At 38.0% G+C, this 26,505-nt stretch overlaps 7 non-coding genes across 7 annotated transcripts; all 7 read left to right on the top strand.

Annotated features, from left to right (window-relative positions):
- The first annotated feature begins 7,499 nt into the window (after positions 1–7,499).
- trnai-uau (transfer RNA isoleucine (anticodon UAU)) lies at positions 7,500–7,593 on the top strand. The gene is made up of 2 exons: positions 7,500–7,537; positions 7,558–7,593. It is a non-coding gene; the product is annotated as a tRNA-Ile (tRNA).
- Positions 7,594–11,933: 4,340 nt separating this feature from the next.
- On the top strand, positions 11,934–12,029 carry trnai-uau (transfer RNA isoleucine (anticodon UAU)). Its single transcript has 2 exons — positions 11,934–11,971; positions 11,994–12,029. It is a non-coding gene; the product is annotated as a tRNA-Ile (tRNA).
- A 622-nt stretch (positions 12,030–12,651) lies between these two features.
- Positions 12,652–12,745, top strand: trnai-uau (transfer RNA isoleucine (anticodon UAU)). Its single transcript has 2 exons — positions 12,652–12,689; positions 12,710–12,745. It is a non-coding gene; the product is annotated as a tRNA-Ile (tRNA).
- Positions 12,746–21,605: 8,860 nt separating this feature from the next.
- On the top strand, positions 21,606–21,699 carry trnai-uau (transfer RNA isoleucine (anticodon UAU)). The gene is made up of 2 exons: positions 21,606–21,643; positions 21,664–21,699. It is a non-coding gene; the product is annotated as a tRNA-Ile (tRNA).
- Positions 21,700–22,607: 908 nt separating this feature from the next.
- On the top strand, positions 22,608–22,701 carry trnai-uau (transfer RNA isoleucine (anticodon UAU)). The gene is made up of 2 exons: positions 22,608–22,645; positions 22,666–22,701. It is a non-coding gene; the product is annotated as a tRNA-Ile (tRNA).
- A 1,258-nt stretch (positions 22,702–23,959) lies between these two features.
- On the top strand, positions 23,960–24,053 carry trnai-uau (transfer RNA isoleucine (anticodon UAU)). The gene is made up of 2 exons: positions 23,960–23,997; positions 24,018–24,053. It is a non-coding gene; the product is annotated as a tRNA-Ile (tRNA).
- A 2,066-nt stretch (positions 24,054–26,119) lies between these two features.
- Positions 26,120–26,213, top strand: trnai-uau (transfer RNA isoleucine (anticodon UAU)). Its single transcript has 2 exons — positions 26,120–26,157; positions 26,178–26,213. It is a non-coding gene; the product is annotated as a tRNA-Ile (tRNA).
- The last annotated feature ends 292 nt before the right edge of the window (positions 26,214–26,505 follow it).

Genomic DNA, 26,505 nt, shown 5'->3' with positions numbered 1-26,505 from the left:
CAGCATTGTGATAAAAGTGTTTAATTCATATAACAAGCAAAATGCACTCAACTTGCATGAAAGCTGCCGTCTAAGTTGTCCGTCTGTTCAGCTGTGATTGATTGATGGGCCGTGCACTCCAAAACCACGCCCATCCTATCACGCTACGGATGGGGAATGATCAGATAAAACATATTCCGTGTTTTTTCCTTTACTGTAATCCCAAAAGTTATTAAAAACACTGTTTCTTATATGTTTTTAAAGCCCTAAGTTTATTTTCCTATTAGCCTTATCTACTTTTTAAATATTGCACAATTAAGTAAAATATAGCCTAATAAATAATGGTGATTTTGTTTTGTTTTTTGACATCTTATTATTTTATTTTTTAAGGTAAAACCACATTTATAATTGACTGTAGTTGTTGAATTATTTCCTGTTGAATACATAATTATTTTAAAATCTGTTTTTTTTCTGACCATAAAAAATATTTTAACGAAAAACAGTTTTTCAGTTTATTGTGTCACTGGATATACAAATTATGTTTCTGAAGTTGATTTGCTTAAGAAAAAGATGTATGAAAAATTTGTAATGAATAATATGTTTTTTAATGTAATAACGTTTTTAAAACGTTCCACTAACAACGGTAGAATATAACGTTTTATTGCTAACGTTTTTAGAACGTTTATCAATAACATATAACGTTAGCACAACGTTATAATAACGTTACTGCAAGAACGTTTTTTGATAACTTTGAGAGAACCTTCAGAGAACGTTAGCCAATGTTCTGGGAACGTTCCCTGTTAGCTGGGGAGTACCGGCGCGTACCGGCCGACTTAAAGCACTGCGAATCAGAGAAAAAAATGCACAAGCGTGGTTTCGCAGCTCATAAGCAAACTATAGAGGCTGCTGAGACATTACATGTCACATTGATGTCACGGGTCTTTACGGGATTTTTACGGGTTGTGTGTGAACGCACTCTCTGATTCCGGAAAATCATTGGCAGTGTGAATGAACCAAAATCAAACGAACCCGGGTCAAATCCCGGGTCACTTTATCCGTGTATTTTCCGGAATCTCTGTGTGAAAGAGGCTTTAGTTTAAGTGTTTTAGTGTTGGGTCCCATTCTCATAGCAATTTTCCGATTTTAAAATTTCTCCATTATTACTACATGTTGCTAACAGTAGATATCCTCAACAGCATATTTAAATACAGAGTTTACTAGTAAAAGCTTGATCAAGACCCTGTGAATGATATGTGAATGATTATTTATCTTGCCAGATAATGACTCCATCAGAGTGTTTACAGATTATTGTTCTTCATTAAGAATACTCAATAAAATCACATTTGCCCCGAGGACATACTCAACTTTAAGTAGGAAAATACACAGTCTAAATGACCCTGGTGAGCTTTGTCAGCAATAACTGCAATCACTTATAGTTTGAGTTCATGTACAGAGAGGAAAACAACTGTAAACATGTCAAGCATTTAAGACTTGGGCATTTAAGAGTTTATATTGGGCTGTTGTTGGAATCAGGATTCTACTGCAAACACAGGAGTGGTCATATTGCCTCATAATGAGTTTTAGTCTGCTGTGTCATGCACAACTTTTGTAAACAGTAACTGGATTTCAAATGGTCCTTATCTGCAGAGAAAAAAATTGCACAATTCTGACATTTTCCCAGTTTTTTAGATTGAACTTGTTTATATTTAATGTTACAAGATTCTGAATCACTCTGACAAATCTTAGAATGCCAGCACTACGCTGTTGTACGATGCAGGTGAAGTCAGAGATGTCCCCAGAAATACATAAAATTTTCTAGATTAATTCCAACAGTGGAATAAATCTGATTATGATTGAAATGAGTCAAAACTAGTGCTCAATGTAAAATCAATGTGTCAATGTTCCAGTAAAATTCTTCACAATAAATTATTACAAATTAACCTTACCCAATTTTTTCTGACTGCAGGCGCATAACGAATTGGGATATTCAAAAGAATCACAAATCTCAGGAGACATATAGACAACCATGCAAACTGAAATGATACAGAACAATGAAGTGAGGAAACTAAGAGCTTAAATCCACAGGGAGTAATGAGGAAACTAAATGCACAACAGGTGAATGTAATCAGTAACTAATGGAGATAAGTAGCAAACAGAAAAAGAATGAAAACGAAACACAAACAAAACTAAAATACATTGTCAATAAATCATTAACCTTTCCATATAAAATGACATATTTATTTTTATTAATTATGCTATTTGCAATATGCACAAAACAAAACAAAAAATAAAAATACAGCATAGTTCAAAACAATGTGGGAAAATTTTGTGGTAATTTTGAATTCACCATTATGGTGAGCAGTGTGTGATTGGATAGTTGCAATGGTAAAAACTCACCAAAGAATCAAGTTGGATTTATTAAATGTTTGGCAGTTGATAATACAGTCAGTTACATGTATGTTATCTATACAGCTATGATATTTGCATGTGATTTTCAATGGTGATATCAAACAAGGCAGATATGCTTATTTTTATGGTCTGTAATTTAATTGTAAATGAAAAATAGTAGATGTAAAATGGGTCATAGGACCCTGCATTAATTTAATGCCCCTGTCTGTACACTGCATGCTTGACCTGTAAAAAAATTATTTGTCTCGGGTCATCAGCTCAGGTCGCGGTTGTCATGATTATCTTCTGTTTAGTTAGTTCCTCTCCTGTCTGTATGAGTTCTCGTTAGTTTCTATGGTTACTGATTAGTTTATCATTGTTCAGTTGTTTCTGTTTAGTTCCCTCGTTTACTGTGTATTGTTACGACCCTGGTCTAAGGTCAGGGAGGAGACATTAATAAAAAGGTCTGAAAATCCGATCAAACTGGGTCTTTTTTTTTCAGTTTTTTTTTTTTCAATTTCATCAAGAACAAAAATGAAGCTAAATCTTCAGGTTTTGGCAAGGCCAAAACAACGAATAAAACGGCCACTGACTGAACCCAATTACAACTAAATATAAAAATATATATAAAAAATTAAATACTTGTCTTATCTCACTCCCTGGCTATCCAAAACACAGGAGAAATACAAAAAAGAAAAATGGCACCCAACCCCTACCACAATATTTACAGAAAAAGGGCGCCACAACTAGCCTGGTCCTACCAGACTCTCCTACATTTAATTTGTACAGAGTCTGGCCACTCCCCATTGACAAGCGTTAACTTCCATGAAGGCGGGTACTCTGTTGAAGTTTAAAACTATTGGATCTGCCCAGAGCCACTCTGGTCTGCCATAACCAATCGCTAACGTTTGGTCGTTACGCATGACGATGCAAACTAGCGCATGACCTCAACGTCATCATTCTCAGCCACTCCCTCTGTTCGCTGATTGGACCGGTAAAAAATTGGCCAGAGAAAACACGCGAATATACCACAAACCCAGACGAAGTACTGAAGGAAAATGACTATTGAGCAGAAGTACTTAGGAAGGTGGAGCCAGGCTACAACACAACTGACACAATAAAGAAACTAAAGGAACACTATAAACGGATGAAAACACTAGGGACGAGGTAAAAATTAAGATGCTTTTCAAAAGTAAATAATAATTGGTAAGCATTTGCGTGATTTCCATCCTAAACCAGTTCAGCGGAAATACCACCCTGCAGCTAATTTCATTGGTTAATGTTACAGTGATGTGTAGGTTTAGGGATCAGTGTTTGGTGTAGCCAATCAGTACAGTGAATGACATGACCAATGAAATCTTTAGAATTAGCTGCAAGGCGGCATTTCCGCTGAACTTGTTTGGAGAAAAAATCATGCCAAGCATATACACAATTTACAGATCACTGATCACAAACCAACTACACCAGTACACTCTCTCAGTAACTACAACACACAAACAACATCTCTGTCTGCCACGTCAGCATCCCTGGCATATTTCAATTGGATGCTCCACTCCAGTCTGCCAATCCGTGGGTACGTCTCAAACTCGTCCAATCAAGGCGGAACCACTTGCAAGAGAGAAAGAGAGATTGGGGGGAAAGAAAACAGTAGCACGCACATCCTCACACACAGGGAAAGAGAAAAAAAAACAGCAATATGTCTTCGGAGGTAACAGTATATATATATATATATATAGGCTACTCCCTGTTCAGTTCAGTCCTTGCTCGGTTATTGTTTGTTTTGAACATGGTTATTATTCCTGAGTTTGCTATTGTACTAAAGACTGTATTTCAAATCATCTCCTTCTTCGTCCGGTCACAAATAATTGCAAAAAAAGTGATGGTCAAACTAGAGAAAATCATCAATGCACAAGTTACCACTATAAGAAGTCTATTAAATATTGCACCTGGCAGAAAGTGCTATGAAGTACACTGATGTCAATCAATAGTTTATGTGATACATAGTTGTGTTCTATTACAAAGATTAATGCTATAAAATATAAATATATTTTATTCTACATTACATCTGTCTAAAAAATGTCTGAAAACTTTATCAATTATAATGACAGTGACCCCAAGCACACTGAAAACACATTTATAAAGCCTGCTTAAAGCAGACATCTGGAGATGTAACAACCAGTATCATAATGCCACCATACAGCCCTGACGTCAACATAAATCAAGTAGTGTGGGAACACATTTGCCAGAGAAAAGATGAAAAATGGAGAACATAATGTGGACTAAAATGTTTATGTATCCAGAGACAATGAATAGTTTGTCCTCAAAACCTTGGATTGTTTTGCTGCAGGTACATGATTATCTTGAAGAAATGCAATATGCAGGGTAGAATTTTTACACTCTCAGTCAGGAAATACTGACTAGAATAATGGTAAAATAATATTTTATTTGTTCATTTCTAAAGTAAATGTTATTCGGTCTGTTATCATGCAAAGAGGTGTACAGCAAAGTCATTATCTGTTTATGTATCTGTTTCTTTTTAGAAAATTATCTGATATGACATTGGATGGCCATCTTCCGTTGAGGTGCACAATCTGTAGCATGTGTGCTAATCTTCTCTCTAAGGAGACTTAAATGAATATCTTCAATGGAAAGGCACAATCTGTATCAGTGGTGTTCTGAAATGAGAAGGCAAAGTCTTTTTGAGTTTAAAAGAAAATTTATTTTAATAAATCAAATGTAAATTCATGTCTAATATTCCTGGTTAAATAAACATTACATCATTTTTATATTCACGGGGTAATTTTTTTTTGCATTTGAACAGTTTTTTCTTTGATTGAAAATATTTTTTTTGATTGAAACAACTTTTTTGGAATTGAATGAGTAAGACACAAATGTCCTACCCATGTATGGCCCAAGCACAAAAAAGATTACTTCAATCAAAGAGAACATTTTCAATTAAAAAAAAAAAGTGTTCAAATGCAATTTTTGGAGTCTCAAATATTTTATTTGCATTCAAAAACGATTTTCTATATTTGAAAATGTTTATCTTTTCATTGAAGTGACTTTTTTATTGATTCTGTTGTTTGTTTGTTTGAAGCAACTTCTATTTTGATTGAATGATAAAGAAGCAAATGTCCTACCTATTATATGGTCCAATCAAAAAAAAAATGTACTTCAATTAAAAAGGTTGCTTTAAACAAAACAAAACGGACTTCTATCAAAGAAAACATTTTCAATCAAAGAAAAGCAGTGTTCAAATGTATTTTTTTGACTCTCAAATATATTTTTGGATTCAAATACTTTTTTTCTTTGATTGAAAAGTTTTTCTTTTATTGAAGTGAAGGTTTTTTTAATTGAAAATATATTTTTTGATTGAATAATAAAGAAACAAAACTACCTCCATATTATGGTAGATAAACATTTCAAATTCTAACTAGAAAGATGTTTGATCATTACATGGCTTTAAACAATTAGAAGAATTCACAGAAATTCAAGCCTCACCTGGAGGATGACTTTAGAAAGCAAGAGACGGTATGGAAAATAAAGATTTCAATGTCTAACTTAAAAGATCATCTGAACATCACATTGCCGTCATCCATTAGAAGAATGATCACGGAATAATCCAAAAAACACATATAATGTTCTATGTAGGCCTATGTCTTAAAGTATTAAAGGGCTAACTTGAAATATTGTTCTAAAAATGATTCACCCTCATGATAATAGCTCCAGCGGCTATAATCTACACACGGATTTCGGTAAAGCTCCAGTGGCCCAATTGGTTAGCGTGCGGTACTTATAAGGCAGTACACAGCTGAGCAATGCCGCGGTTGAGAGTTCAAGCTGTGTCTGGTGCATGCATTTAAAAAGCAAGAGACGCTATGGAAGATAACTTTTTCAATGTCAAACTTAAAAGTTCATCTGAACATCACATTGCCGTCATCCATTAGTATGTCTTTAACTTGTAAAGTATTAAAGGGCTAATTTGAAAGTTTTGAAACTGATTCACCCTCATGATAAAATCTCCAGTGGCTATAATCTACACATGAAATTTGGTATATGTTCCTGTTTAGAAGTTCCAGTGACGGAATCGGTGAGCACGCGGTATTTATAAGGCAGTACGCAGCTGAGCAATGCCTAGGTTGTGAGTTCGGGCCTCACTTGGAGCATGGTTTTTGAAAGCAAGAAACGTTATGGAAGTTAAAGATTTCAGTGTCTACCTTAAAAGTTTGTCCGAGCATCAAGTTGCCGTCATCCATTCGAAGAATGATCATGAAATAATGCAAAAAAAACAAACATTTATTGTTCCGTTGTTATGTATATCTTAAAGTATTAAAGGGCTAGCTTGAAAGATTGTTTTAAAACTGAATCAGCCTCATCATAATAGCTCCAGTGGCTATAAACCCCACATGGATTTTGGATTATGTTTGGGTTTAGAAGCTCCAGTGGCTCAATTGGTTAGCGCGCGGTACTTACAAGGCAGTACGAGCAGCTGAGCAATGCCGAGGTTATGAGTTTGAGCCTCACATGGAGCATGTTTTTAGAAAGCAAGAGACTTTATGGAAGATAAAGATTTCAAATTCTAACTCGAAAGATTGTTTGAGCATTACATGCCTATAAACAATTAGAAGAAAGCCTCACCTTGAGGATGGCTTTAGAAAGCAAGAGACGCTATGGAAGATAAAGATTTCAATGTCTAACTTAAAAGATCTATGTATGTCTTAAACTAATAAAGAAATTAAAGGGCTAACTTGAAATATTGTTGTAAAAATGATTCACCCTCATGATAATAGCTCCAGTGGCTATAATCCCCCACATGGATTTTGGTATATGCTCCTGTTTAGAAGCTCCAGTGGCGCAATTGGTTAGCGCGCGGTACTTATAAGGTAGTACACAGCTGAGCAATGCTGAGGTTGTGAGGTTCAAGCTGCGCTTTTAAATGCTTTTAAAAAGCAAGAGGTGCTATGGAATATAAAGATTTCAATGTCTAACTTAAACGATCATCTGAACATCACATTGCCGTCATCAATTAGTATGCCTTAAACTAGTGAAGTATTAAACTGATTCACCCTCATGATAATAGCTCCAGTGGCTATAATGCCGACATGGATTTCGGAATATGTCCGTGTTTAGAAGCTCCAGTGGCGCAATCGGTTAGCGCGCGGTACTTATATGGCAGTACGCAGCTGAGCAATGCCGAGGTTGTGAGTTCGAGCCTCACCTGGAGCATGTTTTTAGAAAGCAAGAGACGTTATGGTAGATAAAGATTTCACATTCTAACTAGAAAGATTGTTTGAGCATTACATGGCTATAAACAATTAGAAGAATTCTCAGAAATTCAAGCCTCACCTGGAGGATGGCTTTAGAAAGCAAGAGAGGCTATGGAAGATAAAGATTTCAGTGTTTAATTTAAAAGATCATCTGAACATCACATTGCCGTCATCCATTAGAAGAATGATCACGGAATAATCCAAAAAAAACATATAATGTTCTATGTATGTCTTAAACTAGTAAAGTATTAAAGGGCAAACTTGAAAGATTATTTTAAAACTGAATCACCCTCATGATAAAAGCTCCAGTGGCTATAATCTACACATGAAATTTGGTATATGTTCCTGTTTAGAAGTTCCAGTGAGGGAATCGGTTAGCACGCGGTACTTATAAGGCAGTACGCAGCTGAGCAATGCCTAGGTTGTGAGTTCGGGCCTCACTTGGTGCATGGTTTTAGAAAGCAAGAGACGCTATGGAAGTTAAAGATTTCAGTGTCTATCTTAAAATTTTGTCCGAGCATCACTTTGCCGTCATCCATTCGAAGAATGATCATGAGGTTGTGAGTTCGAGCCTCACCTGGAGCAGGTTTTTAGAAAGCAAGAGACGTTATGGTAGACAAAGATTTCAAATTCTAACTAGAAAGATTGTATGAGCATTAAATGGCTATAAACAATTAGAAGAATTCTCAGAAATTCAAGCCTCACCTGGAGGATGGCTTTAGAAAGCAAGATATGCTATGGAAGATAAAGATTTCAATGTCTAACTTAAAAGATCATATGAACATCACATTGCCGTCATCCATTAGTATGTTTTAAACTAGTAAAGTATTAAAGGGCTAACTTGAAAGTTTTAGAACTGATTCACCCTCATGATAATAGATCCAGTGGCTATAATCCCCACATGGATTTTGGTATATGTTCCTGTTTAGAATATCAAGTGGCACAATCGGTTAACGCGCGGTACTTATAAGGTAGTACGCAACTGAGCATTTATTGTTATATGTATATCTTAAAGTATTAAAGGGCTAACTTGAAAGATTGTTTTAAAACTGAATCAGCCTCACGATAATAGCTCCAGTGGCTATAAACCCCACATGGATTTTGGATTATGTTTCTGTTTAAAAGCTCCAGTGTTTCAATCGGTTAGCGCGCGGTACTTATAAGACAGTACGAGCAGCTGAGCAATGCCGAGGTTGTGAGTTCGAGCCTCACCTGGAGCATGTTTTTAGAAAGCAAGAGACGTTATGGAAGATAAAGATTTCAAATTCTAACTAGAAAGATTGTTTGAGCATTACATGGCTATAAACAATTAGAAGAAAGCCTCACCTGGAGGATGGCTTTAGAAAGCAAGCGACGCTATTGAAGATAAAGATTTCAATGTCTAACTTAAAAGATCTATGTATGTCTTAAACTAGTAAAGAATTAAAGGGCTAACTTGAAATATTAAGTTAGCCCTTTAATACTTTACTAGTTTAAAACATACTAATGGATGACGGCAATGTCCATTTTTGTGTGTTTTTCCGCAGCATTCACACTGAAAACCAATGCTGCCGCTCAGTCTTTTTGCCACTTGTGGGCGTAACCGCAGTCACTCCGGCCAACGGTGACGTCACGTGCATTCCCTCTATACGCATGCGTTCTGTATCTGTCCCGTATTCCACTCCGAGAAATCTGGTCACCCTAGCAGTACGAGCAGCTGAGCAATGCCGAGGTTGTAAGTTCGAGCCTCACCTGGAGCATGTTTTTAGAAAGCAAGAGACGTTATGGTAGATAAAGTTTTCAAATTCTAACTAGAAAGATTGTTTGAGCATTACATGGCTATAAACAATTAGAAGAATTCTCAGAAATTCAAGCCTCACCTGGAGGATGGCTTTAGAAAGAAAGAGAGGCTATGGAAGATAAAGATTTCAGTGTTTAATTTAAAAGATCATCTGAACATCACATTGCCGTCATCCATTAGAAGAATGATCACGGAATAATCAAAAAAACACATATAATGTTCTATGGGCTAACTTGAAAGATTATTTTAAAACTGAATCACCCTGATGATAAAAGCTCCAGTGGCTATAATCAACACATGAAATTTGGTATATGTTCCTGTTTAGAAGTTCCAGTGACGGAATCGGTTAGCACGCGGTATTTATAAGGCAGTACGCAGCTGAGCAATGCCGAGGTTGTGAGTTCGGGCCTCACTTGGTGCATGGTTTTAGAAAGCAAGAAACGCTATGGAAGATAAAGATTTCAGTGTCTATCTTAAAAGTTTGTCCGAGCATCATGTTGCCGTCATCCATTCGAAGAATGATCATGAGGTTGTGTGTTCGAGCCTCACCTGCAGCAGGTTTTTAGAAAGCAAGAGACGTTATGGTGGACAAAGATTTCAAATTCTAACTAGAAAGATTGTTTGAGCATTAAATGGCTATAAACAATTAGAAGAATTCTCTCGAAATTCAAGCCTCACCTGGAGGATGGCTTTAGAAAGCAAGATATGCTATGGAAGATAAAGAATTCAATGTCTAACTTAAAAGATAATTTGAACATCACATTGCCGTCATTCATTAGTATGTCTTAAACTAGTAAAGTATTAAAGGGCTAACTTGAAAGTTTTAGAACTAATTCACCCTCATGACAATAGATCCAGTGGCTATAAACCCCACATGTATTATGGATTATGTTTCTGTTTAGAAGCTCCAGTGGTTCAATCGGTTAGCGCGTGGTACTTATAAGGCAGTACGTAGGGTGACCAGACGTCCCGTTTTCCCTGGGACAGCCCCGTATTTCCACTCTATTTTTAGTGTCCCGACTTATTCTGAAAAAATCATGTTTTGTCCCTTATTTCATCGTTAATATATATATATATTTTTTTTATATATATAATAGGTTTCGTTTCCGAAAGGCTAAGTGAATGTATATGTTACGTTCAAACCGTGTAGCGCGCGCATGACAGAGAGGGAGAGACCTTGTGTGTGTGTGCTAGTGTGCCTAATAAAGCGCATGTAAGACGCATTAATAGAGGGAATGCATTAACGTCACTTTCCCGCCGGAACACGCCCCCTCAGCCGGACTGAGTGGCAGAAGAGCAGCTGCGTGACTGGATTTAATAGGGGAAACTGCGAAAACGCAAGTAAAACAAACGATTATCAGTTTAAACTAAAGATTGGACTCAATATAGTGTTCCTTACAACTTACTAAAGATCCAGTGATCCATGGATATTAACATGCAGCCAGGAATCGTGTTTCCTGACATTTATATGTGCCTGATTTCGACACCAGGGAAATACATACAGCAAATTTGCCTGTGAATGCTTTATATAAATACAAAATAGGCAGGTCTAAATCCAGGTGATCACTTATCAATGTTATATATATCATCATATCGTTTAGAGACTTAAAACTTGTGTAGTTTTTTGTCAGTGTTTATTTAAAAATGTCAAATTATACAGAATATACAGTGGTAAATATTTGATTGATGAGTTGTCACTGCAATATATAACAATACAATATATAGAGAATGATTTTACCACTAAATTCAGCATATTGACACAAAAAGGATAACTGCAAATCCACCTTTCGCTGCCTGGAGTCCAGTTGTTTCTATGAATTGTAGCGATCTATTTGCTTCTCTGTTCTGTAGCTTTAGGTAGTCTGTAAAAATATTCCTCATATTTCTTGTCAAATCTAGTTGTACAGTCAGTCTCAAAGCTCTTTCCCGTTTTAGACGCGTTTTGTGTGTTTTTCCGCAGCATTCACACTGAAAACCAATGCTGCCGCTCAGTCTTTTTGCCACTTGTGGGCGTAACCGCAGTCACTCCGGCCAACGGTGACGTCACGTGCATTCCCTCTATACGCATGCGTTCTGTATCTGTCCCGTATTCCACTCCGAGAAATCTGGTCACCCTAGCAGTACGAGCAGCTGAGCAATGCCGAGGTTGTAAGTTCGAGCCTCACCTGGAGCATGTTTTTAGAAAGCAAGAGACGTTATGGAAGATAAAGATTTCAAATTCTAACTAGAAAGATTGTTTGAGCATTAAATGGCTATAAACAATTAGAAGAATTCTCAGAAATTCAAGCCTCACCTGGAGGATGGCTTTAGAAAGCAAGATATGCTATGGAAGATAAAGATTTCAATGTCTAACTTAAAAGATCATATGAACATCACATTGCCGTCATCCATTATTATGTCTTAAACTAGTAAAGTATTAAAGGGCTAACTTGAAAGTTTTAGAACTAATTCACCCTCATGATAATAGATCCGGTGGCTATAAACCCCACATTGATTATGGATTATGTTTCTGTTTAGAAGCTCCAGTGGCTCAATCGGTTAGCGCGCGGTACTTATAAGGCAGTACGAGCAGCTGAGCAATGCCGAGGTTGTGAGTTCGAGCCTCACCTGGAGCATGTTTTTAGAAAGCAAGAGACGTTATGGAAGATAAAGATTTCAAATTCTAACTAGAAAGATTGTTTGAGCATTACATGGCTATAAACAATTAGAAGAAAGCCTCACCTGGAGGATGGCTTTAGAAAGCAAGAGACGCTATGGAAGATAAAGATTTCAATGTCTAACTTAAAAGATCTACGTATGTCTTAAACTAGTAAAGAGTTAAAGGTCTAACTTGAAATATTGTTGTAAAAATGATTCACCCTCATGATAACAGCTCCAGTGGCTATAATCCCCACATGGATTTTGGTATATGCTCCTGTTTAGAAGCTCCAGTGGCGCAATTGGTTAGCGTGCGGTACTTATAAGGTAGTACACAGCTGAGCAATGCCGAGGTTGTGAGGTTCAAGCTGCGCTTTGTGCATGCTTTTAAAAAGCAAGAGGTGCTATGGAAGATAAAGATTTCAATGTCTAACTTAAACGATCATCTGAACATCACATTGCCGTCATCCATTAGTATGTCTTAAACTAGTGAAGTATTAAAGGGCTAACTTGAAAGTTTTGAAACTGATTCACCCTCATGATAATAGCTGTAGTGGCTATAATACCAACATGGATTTCGGTAAATGTCCCTGTTGAGAAGCTCCAGTGGCGCAATCGGTTAGCGCGCGGTACTTATAAGGCAGTACGCAGCTGAGCAATGCCGAGGTTGTGAGTTCGAGCCTCACCTGGAGCACGCTTTTAGAAAGCAAGAGACATTATGGTAGATAAAGATTTCAAATTCTAACTAGAAAGATTGTTTGAGCATTACATGGCTATAAACAATTAGAAGAATTCTCAGAAATTCAAGCCTCACCTGGAGGATGGCTTTAGAAAGCAAGAGATGCTATGGAAGATAAAGATTTTAATGTATAACTTAAAAGATCATCTGAACATCACATTGCCGTCATCCATTAGAAGAATGATCACGGAATAATCCAAAAAACACATATAATGTTCTATGTATGTCTTTAACTAGTAAAGTATTAAAGGGCTAACTTGAAAGATTATTTTAAAACTGAATCACCCTCATGATAAAATCTCCAGTGGCTATAATCTACACATGAAATTTGGTATATGTTCCTGTTTAGAAGTTCCAGTGACGGAATCGGTGAGCACGCGGTATTTATAAGGCAGTACGCAGCTGAGCAATGCCGAGGTTGTGAGTTCGGGCCTCACTTGGTGCATGGTTTTAGAAAGCAAGAGACGCTATGGAAGTTAAAGATTTCAGTGTCTATCTTAAAAGTTTGTCCGGGCATCATGTTGCCGTCATCCATTCGAAGAATGATCATGAGGTTGTCTGTTCGAGCCTCACCTGGAGCAGGTTTTTAGAAAACAAGAGACGTTATGGTAGACAAAGATTTCAAATTCTAACTAGAAAGATTGTTTGAGCATTAAATGGCTATAAACAATTAGAAGAATTCTCAGAAATTCAAGCCTCACCTGGAGGATGGCTTTAGAAAGCAAGATATGCAATGGAAGATAAAGATTTCAATGTCTAACTTAAAAAGATCATATGAACATCACATTGCCGTCATCCATTAGTATGTCTTAAACTAGTAAAGTATTAAAGGGCTAACTTGAAAGTTTTAGAACTAATTCACCCTCATGATAATAGATCCAGTGGCTATAAACCTCACATGGATTTTGGATTATGTTTCTGTTTAGAAGTTCCAGTGGCTCAATCGGTTAGCGCGCGGTACTTATAAGGTAGTACGCAACTGAGCATTTATTGTTATATGTATATCTTAAAGTATTAAAGGGCTAACTTCAAAGATTGTTTTAAAACTGAATCAGCCTCATGATAATAGCTCCAGTGGCTATAAACCCCACATGGATTTTAGATTATGATTCCGTTTAGAAGCTCCCGTGGCTCAATCGGTTAGTGCGCAGTACTTATAAGGCAGTACGAGCAGCTGAGCAATGCCGAAGTTGTGAGTTCGAGCCTCACCTGGAGCATGTTTTTAGAAAGCAAGAGACGTTATTGAAGATAAAGATTTCAAATTCTAACTAGAAAGATTGTTTGAGCATTAAATGGCTATAAACAATTAGAAGAATTCTCAGAAATTCAAGCCTCACCTGGAGGATGGTTTAGAAAGCAAGATATGCTATGGAAGATAAAGATTTCAATGTCCAACTTAAAAGATCATATGAACATCACATTGCCGTCATCCATTAGTATGTCTTAAACTAGTAAAGTATTAAAGTCCTAACTTGAAAGTTTTAGAACTAATTCACCCTCATGATAATAGCTCCAGTGGCTATAATCCCCACATGGATTTTGGTATATGCTCCTGTTTAGAAGCTCCAGTGGCGCAATTGGTTAGCGCGCGGTACTTCTAAGGCAGTACACAGCTGAGCAATGCCGAGGTTGTGAGGTTCAAGCTGCGCTTTGTGCATGCTTTTAAAAAGCAAGAGGTGCTATGGAAGATAAAGATTTCAATGTCTAACTTAAACGATCATCTGAACATCACATTGCCGTCATCCATTAGTAGGTCTTAAACTAGTGAAGTATTAAAGGGCTTACTTGAATCAATCAATCCAAGATGGCGCCGCGGATGGCTGCCTCGGTGTGGAGCTCTCCAGCTATTGTGTTGTTTTTGTTCGTTTGTTCTGCGTTTAATCATTCTTTTCCTATCAGTTTCACCAAAGACGAACTACTGGACATTAGGAAACACACACCAGAAACCTTTTCTACAGTTTTTGATTATTCGGTCGTTTTGCTGGACATTCTCGTCGGAGGGGCAGCGGTGTTGTTCAAACGCGCGTTCAGACGCAAACGCGGGAAGCGAGCCGGCGCGCTGGTTAAACTCCGCGAGCGCGGCCTGCGCACTGCACTCCCCAGTATTCATCTCGCGAATCTCCGATCCCTTCCTAACAAAACGGATGAACTTCTTCTCCTCACCCACACTAACAAGGATTTTTTAAACTCTGCTGCTTTGTGCTTCACTGAAACCTGGCTGAGTGAAGCCATACCGGACAACGCAATACATCTGCCGGGCTTCCAGCTGTTCCGAGCGGATCGCATCGCGGAGCTAACGGGGAAAACGAGAGGTGGTGGATTGTGTTTCTACATTAACGAAAGTTGGTGTTCAGATGTAACAACACTGAAGAAGATGTGCTCTCCTAATTTAGAGGCACATTTCATAAACTGTAAACCCTTCTACTCGCCTCGGGAATTTTCCTCTTTCATTCTCGTGAATGTTTACATCCCTCCAGACGCGTGCGTGAGCGCGGCGCTACAACAGCTGGCTGAACAAATATCTGAAACGGAACAAAGGTACCCAGACTCTCTTTTAATAATTCTTGGGGATTTTAAGAAAGCAAATCTTGTTACATGTCCCACCAGAGACAGTAATATACTGGACCACTGTTACACCACAATAAGAAATGCGTATCACTCCGTCCCACGGGCAGCTTTGGGGCTCTCTGATCACTGTTTGGTTCATCTCATACCGACCTACAGGCAGAAACTGAAATCAGCTAAACCTGGAATAAGGACTGTAAAAAGATGGACTAATGAAGCAGAGCAGAATCTACAGGCCTGCTTTGATTGCACTGATTGGACTGTTTTTGAAGCTGCTACCAATGATCTGGATGAGCTCACAGATACTGTAACATCATATATAAGTTTCTGTGAGGATACATGCATTCCTACCAGGACATTCTTATCATTCACTAATGATAAACCATGGTTTACTGGGAAACTCAAACACCTTCGTCATGCCAAAGAGGATGCTTACAGAAGTGGGGATAAAATCTTGTATAACCAGGCCAGAAACAGATTGACAAAGAGATCAGAGTTGCTAAAAGGAACTACTCTGATAAACTGAAAAACCAGTTTTCATCCAACGACCCATCATCAGTCTGGAATGGCCTGAGGAACATCACCAACTACAAGTCACCATCCCATCGATCTGTGGACAATCAACACCTGGCTGACGATTTAAATTCATTTTACTGTTTGAAAAGCCCTCATTCACACCACACACCCGGTCTGATCTGCACTTCACACATTCACCATCACCTCCTGCACTCCAATTATCACTCCCCTCTCCTGCCATCCAACCTGAGCTTAAGGTCTGTGTGGAGGACGTGAGCCGAGTCTTCAAAAAACAGAAGACTAGGAAAGCCTCAGGCCCAGACGGCATCTCATCTGCTTGTTTAAAAGCCTGCGCTGACCAACTGGCCCCGGTCTTCACGCAGATCTTCAACAGATCATTGGAGCAGTGTGAAGTTCCCTGCTGCTTCAAACGCTCCACTATCATTCCTGTCCCCCAAAAACCCCAAATTACTGGACTTAATGACTACAGACCTGTCGCTCTCACGTCTGTGGTCATGAAGTCGTTTGAAAGACTGGTGCTGGCCCACCTGAAGGACATCACTGGACCCCTGCTGGATCCCTTTCAGTTTGCTTACAGAGCAAACAGGTCTGTGGATGATGCAGTCAACATGGGACTGCATTATATCCTGCAACATCTCGACAGACCAGGGACTTATGCAAGGATCCTCTTTGTGGACTTCAGTTCGGCCTTCAATACCATCATGCCTGGTCTTCTCACAGCCAAACTGACCCAGCTCTCCATACCATCCTCGATCTGTCAGTGGATCACCAGCTTCCTGACGGACCGGCAGTAGCGAGTGAGACTGGGGAAACACACATCCAACACACTCACAATCAGCACCGGAGCCCCCCAAGGGTGCGTTCTCTCCCCACTGCTCTTCTCCCTGTACACTAATGACTGCACTTCTAAAGACCCCACTGTCAAGCTCCTGAAATTTGCAGACGACACCACTGTCATCGGTCTCATCCAAAACGGTGACGAGTCTGCTTACAGACTGGAGGTTGAACAGCTGGCTGCCTGGTGCAGTTATAACAACCTTGAGCTGAACACGCTCAAAACAGTGGAGATGATCGTGGACTTCAGGAGGAACAGCCCAGCACTCCCCCCACTCACCATCATGAACAGCACTGTGGAAGCAGTGGAGTCATTCAGGTTCCTGGGCACTATCATCTCTCAGGACCTGAAGTGGGACAATCACATTGACTCCAATGTGAAAAAGGCCCAGCAGAGACTGTACCTCCTTCGCCAGCTGAGGAAGTTCAACCTGCCACAGGATCTGCTGATTCAGTTCTACTCAGCCGTCATTGAGTCTGTCTTGTGCGCTTCCATCACTGTCTGGTTTGGTTCAGCTACCAAATCAGACATCAGGAGACTACAACGGACAGTCCGGACTGCGGAGAGGATCATTGGTGCCCCCCTGCCAAACCTCCAGGACCTGTACTCTTCCAGAGTGAGGAAGAGAGCAGGTAAAATCATCACAGACTCCACTCACCCTGGACACCACCTGTTTGAACTGTTACCGTCAAGACGGAGACTCAGATCACTGGCCACAAGAACATCTCGGCACAGGAACAGTTTCTTCCCACAGGCCATTTCCCTCCTGAACAGTTAACACTCCTCCCAAGGCATATGCCTGTAAGTGCAATACTCCCACTGTTTAGTGCAATATCCAGAGGTGGAAAGTAACGAATTACATTTACTCGCGTTACGTAATTGAGTCGTTTTTTTGTGTACTTCTACTTTTTAAAGTAGTTTTTAAAATCTGTACTTTTACTTTTACTTAAGTACGTTTTCTTTGAAGTATTGTACTTCGCTACATTTGAAATCATATCCGTTACTGAGTAAAAAATAATAATACAAGGGGGCGAGAAAAAAAATCACACACTCTGGAAACTACTGAATTGATTGAAGGGCGGGAGAACAAACGCGTAAAAAAGGTGACGCCCAGCTGAAGCTGAAAGCTAAGCGCCAAGCGAATTATGGCCAGTATGAAAAGTAGAAAAAAAGCGTGGTTGTCCTCGAGGATAGATATCCAATTTGCAAAAAATGTGCACGCAAAGTGGCTGCAAAAAGAGGATATAGGACACCATCCCTCCTGCAGATAAAGGTATGTCCCGATTTACGTGATGCAAAGGGAATCCCGGAATCCAGTCATGAAAATGGAATTCACTTAATGCAGATGTCACGTAAAACATGCAAAATAATGGATGGATGAATACATGGAAAGTAGAATAAATCCAATCGCGATATGGTCTGTGAATATTTAAGCTAAGCACAAAAATACTGCATGTAAATATATAACCCTATTTATTCTGCTGAGCTGCGTTTGTCTACTACATACTGAAGTACTTGTGACGTTCATGGTGTTTTCAGCGTCTCACAAACAATTTGAGGATATGAATACATGAACATTTCCAGAGCTACTCTGAGAGAACGCCTGATGAGCATTTTCATAATTTTATTTGAGAAAATCCATTGTCAAATACACTTTTAACAGGTCTTCACAACCCGTCAAAATAAAAGTTTGGTTTTACTAGGAGAAATTATGACAAATATATTACTATTGTATGCATACAGTAGAACATAGCCTACTTCTCAAAATAATAATAATAACAACAATAATAATACATTTTATTTGAACATTATTTAAAGGATTTTTTTTTTTTTTTGTCCATGGTTTAATTTAGTAAATCTGTTTTTGCAGCGCTTCCCCAAAAAATAAAAGGACACTTGTTTTGATTACATTTGATTACATTTGATTACCACCGTTTTTGATAATATATTTGGATTAAATCATAAAAAGTAGGGGTGTAACGATACACAAAACTGACGGTTCGGTTTTCCCACGGTTTTGACGTCTCGGTTCGGTTCGGTTTAGAAAGCTAAAAAAAAAAATTAAACAGTGGTTTAATGAAAAAATGGTGTCTTTGTTTTTAAAATTAATTCAATTACAATTAAACGTTTTGCAAGGATTAAAAATCTTCTAATGCTGTATAGGGAGCCGCACATTACTATAACATTAAAGGTTAACAACAGAGCCTAAATTTAGATGCTATTTATTTTTTAGATATAATAATCAACACCCAACACATTGTATGAAAACATGTAAACTGAACATAAGCCAGTTTTTGCATTAACTTTACTCTAATTTGTTATTGAAATATAATAATTTACACAGTTGCTGTCATTTTCATTAAAGATATTTTAAACGTACTTTAAATAATCAAGATATAATTAACAGGTTAAGTAAAATATAATATATAGGATAATATTGTGCATTTATTTAGTGCAAGAGTTAATTTCTCTAGGAACCAACAAGCTGTGGACACTTAATCACTAGCCTGCTGAGGTAAATATAATGCTAGTGACAAGCTATGCAGTTTTATTGACGTCTTTGCGCTGATGAAACACTGATTGAGCGATTACTCGAGTTATGATGCCTTTCAGTAAGTATACTGTATTTTTCAACATACCTTCAGGTGTCCATTCATGTTTATTCTGTAACTGAGGAAGAGATGATCGCGTTTACTCGCGTTTACTCTGCGCTGCCGCTACTGTTACAAATCCGTGGTGACAGATAGTTTTAAACTGTGGGTACAGATTGTCAATTTACATCCATGTGGACAGATTGGTAAACTGTGCCTAGTTTTGTAAAACTGTGCACACGGTAGTTTATTTTTCTTCTGTAATGAAGCTTGGCTGTCCATCTAGTTAAAAATGTTGGTACTGCGGCCAAATAAAATCTTACTGAAAGCTCATTTTTTGAGATATCAACCTAAAATTTGGAACACAACTTCTTCAGATTTTTGGCTTACATTTTCTGGCAGTTTTAGAGTAAAATATATTTTGTAATGTATATATTTTATATAAAATATAAATAATTATATTTTTACATTGTTCATTTTCATAAACTCAAACTTGTATAACTTTTTTTCTGTTTCACTTTCATAACTTCATAATACTTCACTTCAACATTAATCTGGCAAATGTCTTCTTTAAAACAAGACCAACCATAAGTCTATATTCCAAAGCATTCTTGAATTACAACCATTTAAGTTTGAATAGTGATTTTCATGTCTATGCGAAAAAAGGGGGAGTGACAGTTAAAGACTTAAACAATATTAAACTATAATATCTATATCTATAATATCTAAAATATAATTTATATATAAAAACTCTCCTACAGTCCAGTCACCATCAGTTGCGACGGTCGCGACTCGCACGTATTTTCATTTAAACGTCACTCACTGACGTTTTCCTAACCAGAAAAAAAAACGATTGCCCTGCTCTGCCTCTGATTGGCTAGTACTCATTGCCATCTGGGTCAGAGCCAATTAGAAGCAGGATGTGGGTGGGAAAAAACTCTGTATAGGGAAAGGGGAGAGACAGAGGGAACAGGCAAGACAAACTCCTACGTTTAAATAACATATAGAAAATATCTGCTTGACAACAAGCTGAGAACAAGCCCAAATAAGCAACTACACTTTAGAAACAAGCCCAAAAAAAAATCGCGACCCGCGACTACCAATATTTGTAAGCGACTTTACAGAAAAACAAGCCCAAAGTCGCTTATAATAAGCGGACTCGGCAACACTTATTCCAGGTCCAATCAATGAGCCGGGCTGGGCGGGGCCGGGGTAGCTTGCAGGGCGGGGCGTGTTCGGTACGCCATGAGAGTATCGCGATTCGAAACGTGGGTTCTGTATCGCGGTTCTTCGGTTGGTTCGAATATCGTTACACCCCTAATAAAAAGAAACATTAATTTTCTGAATAAAATACATTTCATACGACAATATTATTCTTAAACATTTTAATAAATTATTAATGTTAAAAATAAGTTGTTAATCTAATGCATTATTAATTATCAAATTTAATTGATTAGACATGTTTTATTGACATTTTAATAAACAAACAAATTATTTCAAGTTTGTTATAATAAAAGCATTTGTTCAACCAAAAAAAAATCCTGTTTTCATTAATTTAACTGTCATTTTAACTGATGATGATAATAATAATAATACCCATAATTTAATAATACAGTTTATTTATTTAACAATTGATTAATACTGTAAACTGTGATATTTTCTGCGACGTTACCATACTGTGAAAATCTTATACCATTACAACCCTACACTGGAGGGTCCCCCACCCCACCCCCGCTGTTAAAAAAGTGACTCAGTAACTTTTACTCTGAGTCAATTTTAAATGAGCTACTTTTTACTTTTACTTGAGTAGATTTTTAGAACGGTACTTTTACTTGTACTTAAGTAAAATTTAATTGAAGTAGTAGTACTTTTACTTGAGTAGAATATTTTATTACTCTTTCCACCTCTGGCAATATCCTACAACTCAGGTGATACTTATATGTAGATTTATTTATTTATAATATTCAAAACACTGTAAATAGGTTCATAATCTGTAAATCTGAAAATGTCTATTCTGACTAAACCCAACTGTGATAGTTTTATTCTCATATATTTATATTTTTAGTTTTTATTCTTATAATTTGTAGTACTATGTTTCATGTTGTATTTGTATTTGTATATGTCCACTGGAAGCCTCAATACCAAAACAAATTCCTTGTGTGTGCAAGCACACTTGGCAATAAAGCTCTTTCTGATTCTGAAAGTTTTGAAACTGATTCACCCTCATGATAATAGCTGCAGTGGCTATAATACGCACATGGATTTCGGTATATGTCCCTATTTAGAAGCTCCAGTGGCGCAATCGGTTAGCGCGCGGTACTTATAAGGCAGTACGCAGCTGAGCAATGCCGAGGTTGTGAGTTCGAGCCTCACCTGGAGCACGCTTTTAGAAAGCAAGAGACGTTATGGTAGATAAAGATTTCAAATTCTAACTAGAAAGATTGTTTGAGCATTACGTGGCTATAAACAATTAGAAGAATTCCCAGAAATTCAAGCCTCACCTGGAGGATGGCTTTAGAAAGCAAGAGATGCTATGGAAGATAAAGATTTTAATGTCTAACTTAAAAGATCATCTGAACATCACATTGCCGTCATCCATTAGAAGAATGATCACGGAATAATCCAAAAAACACATATAATGTTCTATGTATGTCTTTAACTAGTAAAGTATTAAAGGGCTAACTTGAAAGATTATTTCAAAACTGAATCACCCTCATGATAAAATCTCCAGTGGCTATAATCTACACATGAAATTTGGTATATGTTCCTGTTTAGAAGTTCCAGTGACGGAATCGGTGACCACGCGGTATTTATAAGGCAGTACGCAGCTGAGCAATGCCGAGGTTGTGAGTTCGGGCCTCACTTGGTGCATGGTTTTAGAAAGCAAGAGACGCTATGGAAGTTAAAGATTTCAGTGTCTATCTTAAAAGTTTGTCCGAGCATCATGTTGCCGTCATCCATGGCTATAAACAATTAGAAGAAACATTCTTCTAATTCTTCGCGCGGTACTTATAAGGCAGTACACAGCTGAGCAATGCCGAGGTTGTGAGGTTCAAGCTGCGCTTTGTGCATGCTTTTAAAAAGCAAGAGGTGCTATGGAAGATAAAGATTTCAATGTCTAACTTAAACGATCATCTGAACATCACATTGCCGTCATCCATTAGTATGTCTTAAACTAGTGAAGTATTAAAGGATTAACTTGAAAGTTTTGAAACTGATTCACCCTCAGGATAATAGCTGCAGTGGTTATAATACCCACATGGATTTCGGTATATGTCCCTGTTTAGAAGCTCCAGTGGCGCAATCGGTTAGCGCGCGGTACTTATAAGGCAGTACGCAGCTGAGCAATGCCGAGGTTGTGAGTTCGAGCCTCACCTGGAGCATGTTTTTAGAAAGCAAGAGACGTTATGGTAGACAAAGATTTCAAATTCTAACTAGAAAGATTGTTTGAGCATTAAATGGCTATAAACAATTAGAAGAATTCTCAGAAATTCAAGCCTCACCTGGAGGATGGCTTTAGAAAGCAAGATATGCTATGGAAGATGAAGATTTCAATGTCTAACTTAAAAGATAATATGAACATCACATTGCCGTCATCCATTAGTATGTCTTAAACTAGTAAAGTATTAAAGGGCTAACTTGAAAGTTTTAGAACTGATTCACCCTCATGATAATAGATCCAGTGGCTATAATCCCCACATGGATTTTGGTATATGTTCCTGTTTAGAAGCTCCAGTGGCACAATCGGGTTAGTGCGCGGTACTTATAAGGTAGTACGCAACTGAGCATTTATTGTTATATGTATATCTTAAAGTATTAAAGGGCTAACTTGAAAGATTGTTTTAAAACTGAATCAGCCTCATGATAATAGCTCCAGTGGCTATAAACCCCAGATGGATTTTGTGTTATGTTTCTGTTTAGAAGCTCCAGTGGCACAATCAGTTAGCGCCCGGTACTTATAAGGCAGTACGAGCAGCTGAGCAATGCAGATGTTGTGAGTTCGAGCCTCACCTGGAGCATGTTTTTAGAAAGCAAGAGACGTTATGGAAGATAAAGATTTCAAATTCTAACTAGAAAGATTGTTTGAGCATTACATGGCTATAAACAATTAGAAGAAAGCCTCACCTGGAGCATGGCTTTAGAAAGCAAGAGACGCTATGGAAGATAAAGATTTCAATGTCTAACTTAAAAGATCTATGTATGTCTTAAACTAGTAAAGAATTAAAGGTCTAACTTGAAATATTGTTGTAAAAATGATTCACCCTCATGAGAATAGCTCCAGTGGCTATAATCCCCACATGGATTTTGGTATATGCTCCTGTTTAGAAGCTCCAGTGGCGCAATTGGTTAGCTCGCGGTACTTATAAGGCAGTACACAGCTGAGCAATGCCGAGGTTATGAGGTTCAAGCTGCGCTTTGTGCATGCTTTTAAAAAGCAAGAGGTGCTATGGAAGATAAAAAATTCAATGTCTAACTTAAACGATCATCTGAACATCACATTGCCGTCATCCATTAGTATGTCTTAAACTAGTGAAGTATTAAAGGGCTAACTTGAAAGTTTTGAAACTGCTTCACCCTCATGATAATAGCTCCAGTGGCTATAATGCCCACATGGATTTCGGTATATGTACCTGCTTTGAAGCTCCAGTGGCGCAATCGGTTAGTGCGCGGTACTTATAAGGCAGTACGCAGCTGAGCAATGCCGAGGTTGTGAGTTCGAGCCTCACCTGCAGCACGATTTTAGAAAGCAAGAGACGTTATGGTAGATAAAGATTTCAAATTCTAACTAGAAAGATTGTTTGAGCATTACGTGGCTATAAACAATTAGAAGAACTCTCAGAAATTCAAGCCTCACATGGAGGATGGCTTTAGAAAGCAAGAGATGCTATGGAAGATAAAGATTTTAATGTCTAACTTAAAAGATCATCTGAACATCACATTGCCGTCATCCATTAGAAGAATGATCACGGACTAATCCAAAAAACTAATTTAATGTTCTATGTATGTCTTAAACTAGTAAAGTATTAAAGGGCTAACTTGAAAGATTGTTTTAAAACTGAATCACCCTCATGATAGTAGCTCCAGTGGCTATAATCTCCACATGAAATTTGGTATATGTTCCTGTTTAGAAGTTCCAGTGGCAGAATCAGTTAGCACTCGATATTTGTGAGGCAGTATGCAGCTGAGCAATGCTGAGGTTGTGAGTTCAAGCCTCACTTGGTGCAAGGTTTTAGAAAGCAAGAGACGCTATGGAAGTTAAAGATTTCAGTGTCTATCTTAAAAGTTTGTCCGAGCATCACTTTGCCGTCATCCATTCGAAGAATGATCATGAGGTTGTGTGTTCGAGCCTCACCTGGAGCAGGTTTTTAGAAAGCAAGAGACGTTATGGTAGACAAAGATTTCAAATTCTAACTAGAAAGATTGTTTGAGCATTAAATGGCTATAAACAATTAGAAGAATTCTCAGAAATTCAAGCCTCACCTGGAGGACGGCTTTAGAAAGCAAGATATGCTATGGAAGATGAAGATTTCAATGTCTAACTTAAAAGATCATATGAACATCACATTGCCGTCATCCATTAGTATGTCTTAAACTAGTAAAGTATTAAAGGGCTAACTTGAAAGTTTTAGAACTGATTCACCCTCATGATAATAGATCCAGTGGCTATAATCCCCACATGGATTTTGGTATATGTTCCTGTTTAGAAGCTCCAGTGGCACAATCGGGTTAGTGCGCGGTACTTATAAGGTAGTACGCAACTGAGCATTTATTGTTATATGTATATCTTAAAGTATTAAAGGGCTAACTTGAAAGATTGTTTTAAAACTGAATCAGCCTCATGATAATAGCTCCAGTGGCTATAAACCCCAGATGGATTTTGTGTTATGTTTCTGTTTAGAAGCTCCAGTGGCACAATCAGTTAGCGCGCGGTACTTATAAGCTAGTACGCAACTGAGCATTTATTGTTATATGTATATCTTAAAGTATTAAAGGGCTAACTTGAAAGATTGTTTTAAAACTGAATCAGCCTCATGATAATAGCTCCAGTGGCTATAAACCCCACATGGATTTTGTGTTATGTTTCTGTTTGGAAGCTCCAGGTGCTCAATCGGTTAGCGCGCGGTCTTATAAGGCAGTACGAGCAGCTGAGCAATGCCGAGGCTGTGAGTTCGAGCCTCACCTGGAGCATGTTTTTAGAAAGCAAGAGACGTTATGGAAGATAAAGATTTCAAATTCTAACTAGAAAGATTGTTTGAGCGTTACATGGCTATAAACAATTAGAAGAAAGCCTCACCTGGAGCATGGCTTTAGAAAGCAAGAGACGCTATGGAAGATAAAGATTTCAATGTCTAACTATGTATGTCTTAAACTAGTAAAGAATTAAAGGTCTAACTTGAAATATTGTTGTAAAAATGATTCACCCTCATGATAATAGCTCCAGTGGCTATAATCCCCACATGGATTTTGGTATATGGTCCTGTTTAGAAGCTCCAGTGGCGCAATTGGTTAGCTCGCGGTACTTATAAGGAAGTACACAGCTGAGCAATGCCGAGGTTATGAGGTTCAAGCTGCGCTTTGTGCATGCTTTTAAAAAGCAAGAGGTGCTATGGAAGATAAAAGTTTCAATGTCTAACTTAAACGATCATCTGAACATCACATTGCCGTCATCCATTAGTATGTCTTAAACTAGTGAAGTATTAAAGGGCTAACTTGAAAGTTTTGAAACGGATTCACCCTCATGATAATAGCTCCAGTGGCTATAATGCCCACATGGATTTCGGTATATGTCCCTGCTTTGAAGCTCCAGTGGCGCAATCGGTTAGCGCGCGGTACTTATAAGGCAGTACGCAGCTGAGCAATGCCGAGGTTGTGAGTTCGAGCCTCACCTGGAGCACGCTTTTAGAAAGCAAGAGACGTTATGGTAGATAAAGATTTCAAATTCTAACTAGAAAGATTGTTTGAGCATTACATGGCTATAAACAATTAGAAGAAACATTCTTCTAATTCTTCGCGCGGTACTTATAAGGCAGTACACAGCTGAGCAATGCCGAGGTTGTGAGGTTCAAGCTGCGCTTTGTGCATGCTTTTAAAAAGCAAGAGGTGCTATGGAAGATAAAGATTTCAATGTCTAACTTAAACGATCATCTGAACATCACATTGCCGTCATCCATTAGTATGTCTTAAAC

The sequence above is a fragment of the Siphateles boraxobius genome, unplaced genomic scaffold (genome assembly GCF_051911475.1).
Source record: "Siphateles boraxobius isolate OS27281-9 unplaced genomic scaffold, OSU_SipBor_1 68, whole genome shotgun sequence".
NCBI lineage: Eukaryota > Metazoa > Chordata > Actinopteri > Cypriniformes > Leuciscidae > Siphateles > Siphateles boraxobius.
Note: the sequence above shows the minus strand (reverse complement) of the source record. Positions and strands in the feature narration are given on the sequence as shown.